The 10,041-nt window shown below is 40.8% G+C and overlaps 1 long non-coding RNA gene across 1 annotated transcript in view; it reads left to right on the top strand.

The window, feature by feature from the left end:
- The first annotated feature begins 1,341 nt into the window (after nt 1–1,341).
- LOC114047143 overlaps nt 1,342–10,041 on the top strand; it is a 57,621-nt gene continuing 48,921 nt past the window's right edge. Inside the window, exon 1 of the long non-coding RNA XR_003569581.1 lies at nt 1,342–1,415. This is a non-coding gene — a long non-coding RNA (uncharacterized LOC114047143). The remainder of the gene's footprint in view (nt 1,416–10,041) is intronic.

Below are 10,041 nucleotides of genomic sequence, written 5' to 3'. Positions count from 1 at the left end.
TGCTTATGATGAAATTGGATTAACTTTCTCCCCAATCTTGTTCAGACTCCACCCAAATGGAAAAGCCCATTGTGTTCTGCTCAGGCTTGGGTTGGGATAGATCCTTTGTCTAGATTGCTGGAAGCTGGGGGTGGTCTGGGAATGAGACTTATCAAAGTCACTCCCTTAGTCCCTCATTAGAATGGGTCCACCTCTAATTGTAATATTAATTTTCTCAGTAGTTATTAATCAATCAAAGTTGATTGTCACTCTTAGGAACATCCACTCTTCTAAAAGCATGTAAGTGTTGAGTGGGTCCCATGAGGGGTCTTTGGCATTGGAGAGAGTGCCACTGACTATTTTTATTAATTATCTACTAGCATGATTAATAAAATTATTAATTGTCCAGAAATTATCTATCTCAAACTTTTTATGCGCGACACTTGGCTGGTTCCATTTCTTGTACTTGGGATGGGAGGCATCAGGGTAGACAGAACACCAGACTTGAACAGAGAAGAGTTCCAGATTCATATTCTTCCTCTAAACACTTAATAATTGTGTGATGATAGGCACAACCTTTTGAGACTTAATCTCCCTATCTCTAAAATGAGGCTATAACAATGTGACCATGGGCAAGTAAGTCTCTTAACTTTTTGAAGCTTTATTTCCTTACCTCTAAAATAGGGTTATTATAATACCAATTTCACTTACTTCCTAGAGTTGGTATGAGAATCAAATGAGATAGTATAAATAAAATAAAAAAACTATGCAAAACTCAGAGTACTATATAAATGTCATTTATTATTATTTAATTTTTAGTCCCTCAGTTTCACTTTCTTTCTTCTTCTGTGAAATTAGGGGATTGGTTCAGATAACCACTAAGATCCTATCAAGCTCTAAATACCATGACCCTCTAATATTAATTTCCCCTACTACACCCCTACCAATTTTTTTTTTTGTTTTGACTAGGCAATGGGGTTAAGTGACTTGCCCAAGGTCACACAGCCAATACGTGTTATGTGTCTGAGGCCAGATTTGAACTCAGGCCCTCCTGAATCCAGGGCTGGTGCTCTATATGCTGAGCCACCTAGCTGTCCCCACTCCTACCATTTTTACCTGTTTATAGTATTCCCAGTTTTCAAGATCTAGCTCCTCTATAAAGCCTTCTCTATTCCTCCAACTGGAATAACAGCTCCCTTCTCTGATTTCCTAGCCCTTTCTACTTCTCCTATGCATTAATCATGTTCTAATTTATATTTAAATACACATATATATACACACATATATATTCTAATTGTCCTTAATTGTATTTATCTTGTGAAGCTAAATGAAGAGAATACTTGAGAAGAGACTTAATTGATATCCTGAGAGAAGTGAATTGTGAGAATGTGTTTCCAGAACTGAAGAGAAGTCAGCAGTTGTAGTGGTAATTAAAGGTAACTTTGGCTGTGACCTTTCTCAAAGATGATCTTATAAACAATCATTTGTCTTTGTTTTATTTCTGATGACACAACAAATAAATAGTATAGCTAGGAACCTTGATGTTGATTTAAACTTACCTAACATTTAAGGTTTTAAGGTTTAAAATTTAAGGTTTTAAGGTTTGCAAAATGGTTTATATATTAATGCGCAAAGGTTTATAAGAAAAGAGGTTTAAGGAAAGAAGTGGTTCTAGGTTATAAGTAAGAAGCAACGAAAATTAAACTAAATTGAATTCCGAACAGAAGTAGCAAGATTGAGCTATTGTTTTAAAACACAAGATTCAAGATCCAAGACCACCATCTTTGCCCTTTTCTTGCCTCCTACCCCAATCCCCACCCTCAGGATCATTTTTTTCTCTCTTTTCCACTCATGTTTACTAAAGAATCATCTGATCACTGGGGTCACAGAATGTCAGAGCTGGAAGGGATTTTAGGGACCATGCAGACACCCCCCCCCCAAGGTGACCATGAATAGATTCCAGGGGCTCTGTAAACTTGGATGGGGAAAATACATCTTTATAGTTGCTATAGTTTCTAATACATGCATGCATATATACATATATATATATATATATAATATACACACACTAATACATCTATATAGTAACTATATAGTTAGTTATAGTTGCCTAAAATTCAGAATTTCCTCCAATTATTTAAAACATTAATGTGAGGAGTCCCTAGATTTTACCAGAATGCCTAAGAAGTCTGTATCTTAAAAAAGGTTAACTTCTGATCTAGCTCATCTTGCTCATTTCTTCATTTTATAGGCAAAGAAATTGAGCCCTAGAAAAGCGAAGCTCTTTTATTTTTTTGTTGCAATCCCAGATAGTGTTGTGGTTCTATGTATGTCTCCTCAGCATCTAATTTAGAGTCTTCCACATAGTAGGCATTTAGCAAGTGCTTCTTACCTGACTGAAGTGACTTTCCCAAGGTCACACACAGTGAGGGGGCCAGGACCTAAACCCAGGTCTCCAAACTCCTAGTCCTATGTTCCTCCCACTATACCAACCTGCCACTGGACAGCTTTGAGGTCCTACATGGATGTTTTCTTCCATATTAGAATATAAGCTCCTTGAGGACAAGGGTGGTTTTATTTTTGTCTATCACTAGTGCTCACTAACAAATAAAGGTAGCTGGTGGCACAGGAGATAGAATTCTGGGCCTGGAGTCAGGAAGCCCTGGTTGAAATCCAATCTCAGATATTTACTAGCTGTGTGATCTTGGGCAAGTCGCTTAGCCTCAGTTTTCCTAACTATAAATTGGAGATAATAATAGCACCTACCTTAGAAGGTTGTTGTGAAGATCAAATGAGACAGTATTTGTAAAAAGCACTTAGCATAGTGCCTAGGATGTAGTAGACACGCTAGAAATGCTTGTTCCTTCTCTTCCCACTTAGGAGACGCTAAATACATGCTTATTGATTAATTGCTCGAGTGAAGTCTAAGAGACTCAAGGGGCTGGCAATGGTCAGAATGACAAGTGAGGGAGAGAGAGCTGGAGGCTTTGGGCAGGCTATTTCAAATTAGGCCATTATAGCACAATCTTAGGCTACAAGCAGAGTACCCTAATGAAGTCTCTCTGCATGCACGTGGAAGTAAGGTTAAGAAAGCCAGTGGAATGTGTGAACCAAGCAAAAAGCTAGCACACCTACTGCAAGTGTGTAACACAATGTGAGCTTATGCTCTGACCCACAGGGCAGATGGATGCTTTGTGTGCAGTCTAAGCCATTCTGTTAGGACCAGCAGCTCCTCTCGTCCTTTATCCATTTATACAGGAAAAGGGAAGTGATGGAATTGGGGGCTGCGGGTGGGGTACCACTTTGTAGATGAAAGTGGCCCTGATAGCCTCCGAAGGATCAATTTGGGAATAACCTGCAGCTGAGGCGGCTGTTTCCTGCTGACTTGAAGTTTAATAAACGACAGAAATTACAATTGGCCCCCGCATGGCTTCAGTTTTGTTGAGAATGACATCCAAGATCATCGCCATAATCACTGAGGAGAGAATCACGGCCCAATTTGCAGTTTGAAATTGCTGGCTCAGTGGCAGCTGCTGTTCACTCATGGCTGAGCTGCTTTGGAGTGAACTTACAGAATAGAAAAACACAAATGACAGTGATTGGGCCCCATGCTTCTTAGGAAGCTCGGAAAATTAGTATTCTGGGAAACCTGATCGGTGCTTGTTTAATCGAGCACCTACCGTTGTGATTAGTTTGAACTAGAAGTTGGTGGAGACAGGAGAAACAGAAATATAGCACGTAGTCCTTGCCCTTAAGGCAAGCTCTGGTTGGGGAGACAGTACAATGGATGTCCAACAGTACAGCCATCGGGAAGATGGTATAAAATTGCCAGAATGAGTGCAGACAGCAAGTTCTCTGGGAAATCAGATAAGAGAGAACTCATGGAGGGCTGGGGTAGTTGGGGAAAGCTTCAGAAAGAAGTATGACCTGAACTTGATCTTGAGCTACTGGTAGCATTTAAATAGGCAGGAGGGACTGAGGGAGGAGAGTGTCCTAATCAGGAATTTTAAACCTGGGAGAAGAGTCAGAAAAGATGTGCTTAGATGCCAAGGGTCAAGGGGTGGGTAAGAAAGGCAGGTGGCATGGAACACCATTTCTAGGGAAGGAGTGATGGTGTTCATCCTTGCAGATTATCTGATAGATTCGAATCCAATGTGATCCAACAACCGCCTATTAATTAAGCATTTCTTGAACATCTACCTTGTGTAAGGCACTGATGCTGGGGATAGAAAGTCAAAATGAAAAGCAGACCCTATCATCAGGGAGTTTACGTTCTCCTGGGATGTATATTTGTGTGTGTGTGTGTGTGTGTGTGTGTGTGTGAATGGATAACATGTAAACAACTAAGTATGTATATGCTTATTTCAGGAAGGAGAGGACATTCACAAATAGGGCGATCAGAAAAGGCTCTTTGTATGGGGTGGCTCATAAGCTGAATCATGAAGTTAGCGGGGGATTTTAAGAGGAAAAAATGAGGACGGAGTCCAGATCTGGGGGAAAGCCTATACAAAGACACCAAGGTAGGAGCTGGAATGTAGTGTGCCAATAACAGCAGGTAAATCAGTTTGGCCAGAAAAGAGTGTGTGAAGAGGAATGTGTTATGATCCTGGAATGACAGTTTGGAATCAGACTGTGAAGGGCTTCAAATGCCAAGCAGGAATTTGAAATTTATTCTAGAAGCAATAAGGAACCAGTGAAGCTTTTTGAACCAGGGAAATTACATAGTCAGATCTGTGTTTTAGGAAAATCAATCTGGCAACTGGGTGGAAGACATGTTAGAGAGGAAAGATGTTGGATGCAAGGAGGCCAATAGGAGGCATATTGTCCAGGTTAGGGGTGATGAGGTCCTGAAGTAGGCTGTGCAAGAGGAGAGAAAAGTGAGGTATTAGAGGGCATTTGATGAAATATGGGAGGAAGGGGGAGAATAAGTGGCAGTGAAGAGTTGAGTATAACTGTAAGCTTGTGAACCAAGTGACTGGAAGGATGATGGCGCTTTTGTTCAGAGGTGTCAGACTCTTAAAATTACCAAGTGCTGCCTGGACAAGGCTACAATGTAATTGGAAAAAGTTTAAGCAAATAAATAAAAATATAAGATGTAGATAATATTAATTTGTAGTTTTCTAAATCAATATGAGTCCTGAAGTGATCCATTTCTATTTGAGCTTGACACCAGTGCTCTTAACCATAAATATTTGGAATTAGGAAGAGAGGTGGGTTTGGAGAACAACATGAGGAGTTCTCTTTTAGGTATGTTGAGTTTGAGATCCCTATGGCACATTTGGTTGGAAGTGGTTAGCAAGCAGTTGGTGATGCAGGGCTGGAGCTCAGGAGAGGCAAGAGGGCTAGAGAGGTAGACTTGGGATTCACCTGCGTAGAGGTGGTACTTGAATCTATGGGAGCTAAGGTCATCAAGTCAAAATAGAGAATGTTAGAGAGAAGAGAAGCCAGGGCAGAGCTCTGGTAAGCTTTAGTGATAGCCATCACACTTAGCTAACAAAACCAGACAAAATGCCCCAGTAAGTGATGATACCCTTGGACCTTGAATCCTGTGCTCCCAATTCTACTTCAGTCTTGCTACTTCTGCTCGGAATTTAGGACCTTGCCTTTTCCATCCTTTGCTTATTATGTGTAACCTGGAACCATTTAGTCTTTTCACTGCCAATCAGAAGCAGGTTTAGGGCTCATTTCACCACCCCTTGGGGTCTTTCAACCATAGAGGCCTGAAACAAATGTTCAAGAACAAATATTTATTTAGTCATTTTATTTTAGCTAGACAATGGGGTTAAGTGATTTGCCCAGGGTCACATAGCTAGTAAGTGTCAAGTGTCTGAGGGCGGACTTGAACTCAGGTCCTCCTGATTCCAGTGCTGGTGCTCTATCCACTGCACCACCTAGCTGCCCCAAGAACAAGTATTTATTAAATGCCTTTATTCTCAGTGCACCGTGGAACATAGTGGAGAACATAAAATGATAAACAGGGCAGAATGCCATACTTTCCTTGAAGGACCTTATAGTCTAGTGTAACAAGAATTAGGGTAGATACTTTCTCCCACCCCTATAGGGTGGGAGGTGCCTCTTTATACCTATTACTGGTTCAATCTCATCCCATGTTATAAGGTAATCAAAGGGTATGTTTTGATATTTCCTTATTAATTACTAAAACTACATTGCTCATTAATTTTAAAGCCCTACTCCAATTCTTTTTTCAACCCCTACGTCGCTAGGGATATGAATGTTCTCTCACTTAGCTTCAGATATTCCTAATTTTTTTTTCTGCTTTAGCTTGCAAAAAAGCAAGCTGAGGTCATTGTTCTCTAACTAATTAGCTCATATTCCTATCTTTATTATACTTACCTGTTAGCCACAGAGCATGATTGTTTTAATGATAGATTTTGGTCAGAAAAAAAATCAGTCTCCCTATAGCAACAAAATTGAAAAACTTGGAGGGAGTAGTTTCTGTTCTGTGGTGGAATGAGAAGGCAGACTACAAAGGGTTGAGAAGTGATCTAGAGATGATAAAGTGGAGGCAATGAATTGAGACAATTTCCCCTGGGAATTTGACTAGGAAAGGGAGAGGGATAGAGAAGAGCTTTAGAGATTAGTGGGGTCAGGTTAAGTTGAAGTCTTCTGCTGAGATAAATGGGGTAGACTAGGTCCCCTAGAAGAGAATTAGTTATAGGTCATGTGATACACCAGCAACCAGTCTGGAAAGACCCTTCTTCTGGCTCCCAGCTTATGCTGATACTCCGTGAATCTTGATCCTTGAGAAGGAGTAGGAAAGGCTGGTATCCTTTTGCTTTGATTCATAAGCATTTGGGCCAGCGTTTTGTTGCTGTTGTTGAGTTGTTTCAGTTGTGTCAGACTCTCTTTGACCCCATTTGGGGTTTTCTTGGCAAAGATATTAGAATGGTGTGCCATTTCCTTCTCCAGCTCATTGTACAGATGAGGAACCTGGGGCAGCTAGGTGGCACAGTGGATAGAGATCTGGCCTTGGAGTCAGGAGGACCTGAGTGCAAATATGGCCTCAGATACTTGACACTCACTAGCTGTGTGATCGTGGGCGAGTCACTTAACCCCGACTGCCTCACCAAAAAGCAAAAAAAAAAAAAAATGAGGAACCTGAGGCAGACGGAGTTAAGTGACTTGCCCAGGGTTACACAGCTAATAAGTGTCGGAGGCCAGATTTGGGACTCAAGTCCTCCTGACTCCAGGGCCAGTGCTCTCTCTACTGGGCCACTTAGCTACCCTTTGGGTGAGGGTGAACTAACCCAATTAATGGACTTAGTCTAGGCCAAGAAGGTGAGTGATTTCCCTACAGAGAAGATGTATGTTTTTTGCGTGTATGTGTGTAGGTATGTTTGTGTGTGTATAAGTGATGGAAGGAAGAAGGGAGGGACAGACATAGTCTCCCAGCTCCCAGGGTCAATAGACACAGTCCAAGGCCATTTTCTCTTTTCTCTCAAATACAGAGGAAAGCGGTTGGGTAGGACCTATGTGAGGTGAAGAGGATTACAAGGATCTCACTCTTCTGGGCATTCTCTGGTCCTGGCTCCTGGTCAGATCCGGATCCCTTTTGTAGTCTGTCCATAAAGGTGGTCAAGGACTCTTTGGAGCCTGGCAGTAAAGCTACACAAACTCCCTCTCATCCATCCACATCCCTTGCCTAGATATTCAACTCGTTCTTTAGAGGAAAGTCTAAAGATTGGTACTGCTTGAACTTCCCATCCCTGTGCCATATCCTGGGCTTAACTGGGATCTTAGAACTCTGGTGAGCCTTGGGAAAAGAGCTATCTAGCTCTAACTTCCTCAGACTCCAAAGGGACAATGTTGTTCAGTCACTTCAGTCATGTCTGACTCTTTGTGACCCCATTTGGGGTTTTCTTGGCAAAGATGCTGGAGTGGTTTGCCATTTCCTTCCCCTGTTCATTTACAGATGAAGAAAACTGAGGGTCAAGTAACTTGACCAGGGTCACACAGCTAGTAAGTGTCTGGGGCTGCATTTGAGCTCAGGTCCTCCTGACTCCAGGCCTGGCACTCTATATACTATGGTGCCACCTAGTGCCTAGGGGTAATAAAAGCAGATAAAACACATTTGCTGGGAGGTGCCAGGAACATTGGGAATCCCACTCCTCCTGCCATTAACCTTCCACACTGTCATAACTAACCTTGCCCCTATACTTTTGGGGGTAATTTGGCACTCTTCAAATTCAGAATTGCTTGAGGCAAAACTCCCATTGTTCTGTCTTGGTCACAGATTTCAGGGAGATAATCTAGGCAGGTAGATAGAAGGGAGAAAAATGGAAAAAGCAAGAGTGATAGTAGAGTTGGGGTTGTGAGACCAGCCTTAAAGCAGAGAAGGGTTTCCATAGGGAATAACTGAAGATAAAGGAAGAGGGTCCAGAAACTGTTGGAAGCTAGGCAGAGGAATTTAAATCTTATAGGCAATGAAGAACCATTGAAGGATTTTGAGCAAAGAGATGACATAATAAAAGTAGTATTTTTGGATATGTCTACAATGATAATTATTCCTTTCAATGAGACTATAGCATAAGCAGCACTTTCACTAAGTTACAATCTGAATGTATGCATTTCCTCTCAACTTATTATATTTGGAGTGTGACTGTTAAAACCTGAAATGTTGAACACGTGCAGGCCTCATGCTAACTAGTTTGGCTGTTGTGAGTATTTTTAATCGTGAACACCTGACAGATCGGCATGTTTTCTTTCCTTAATCAACTTGATGATATTTTAAATCTCCAATGTGTTTGTTGTTGTTAAGATGGTTAGAGAGGGACTGGAAGTATACTTTAGGCTGAGACTCAGGGACTGTCTGCACCTTGGTAAGGGTCCTCATTTTTCCAGAGTTTGTTTTTCATCTTTAAGAGTTTAGTGTCTTGGCTCCCGTGGGGGACAAGAGACACTAGGGAACTAATTCATATCAACAAAACTTATAAGAAACTACTATATGAATGCCAATGTATTATTTTGCAATAGTAGCATAATAATAATGATGATGATAATGATAGCTGTAGGCATTTGTATAGTGGAGAACAGGATTATAGATTTAGAGCTATAAGAGACCTTAGAGTTCAGCAAGTCCAATCCTTAATTTTACAGATGAGGGAACTGAAGCCCATGGAAATGAGATGATCTAACTAGAAGGAAGAGGCAGAGTAAAGTTTTTAATCCAGTTTCTGCTGCTTGAAATTGAGCACTCGTTCTGCTGTACCAAAATGCTTTCTAGTTTTCATTTTGTCTTTGCATAATTTTATCAAGTAGGTGATATTATAATCTCTATTTAGATAAAGAAACTGAGGCTCAGAGAAAGTAAGACTCGCCTAGTGTCACTCAGTTAGTAAGGTCTGAGGCAAGATTTGAAACCATGTCTTTCTGACTCCAAGTCCAACATTCTATCAATGACATCATGCTACGTGTTATCTATTGGAGAGTATACTAGACCCAAAGTCAGGAAACCTGGATTTAGATGACAGCAATGGAGTTTAATAGTTAAGTGATTATGGAAAAATCAGCTTAATCATTTGAAGTGTCTTAACTTCAACAACTCATCTGTAAAATGGGAATGATACTTTGCAGATTTCTGTCAGGAGAAACATTCTATAAACATTTAATTATATGTACCCCTTGGGGTCACCCTCCAACACACAGGGGAACCTATGACACACCAATAAGTTTATCTTTAATAATCAGGTAGAGGATCCAATTGATTTGAAGAGAAGGCATTTATTGAAATGATAAAATTTTTAAAAAAAATGATAATATAAAAAAATAGCAATAAACTATTGCCCTCCAAAAACCTTTGGTATACTCTGCCACTAAAACACACAACATCTTTGTGAAGAGTGGAGAGACATAGGGAACACACATGGAGGGGCATATATGTGGGAAAGATGTATTCCCAAGACACCATTTTGGAAGGGTAATTCTTGCTTCTGATGATGAAAGCCCCAGTTCTCTTCTAGGGGTGTGATTATACTGGGAGGCCTGTTGGGCCTATTTCCTCTTAGTCTCTTAGTCTCTGCTGGACAATGCTCAGCCAGCCAA

The sequence above is a fragment of the Vombatus ursinus genome, unplaced genomic scaffold, assembly GCF_900497805.2.
Source record: "Vombatus ursinus unplaced genomic scaffold, bare-nosed wombat genome assembly UNPS02001419.1, whole genome shotgun sequence".
Classification (NCBI taxonomy): domain Eukaryota; kingdom Metazoa; phylum Chordata; class Mammalia; order Diprotodontia; family Vombatidae; genus Vombatus; species Vombatus ursinus.
Note: the sequence above shows the minus strand (reverse complement) of the source record. Positions and strands in the feature narration are given on the sequence as shown.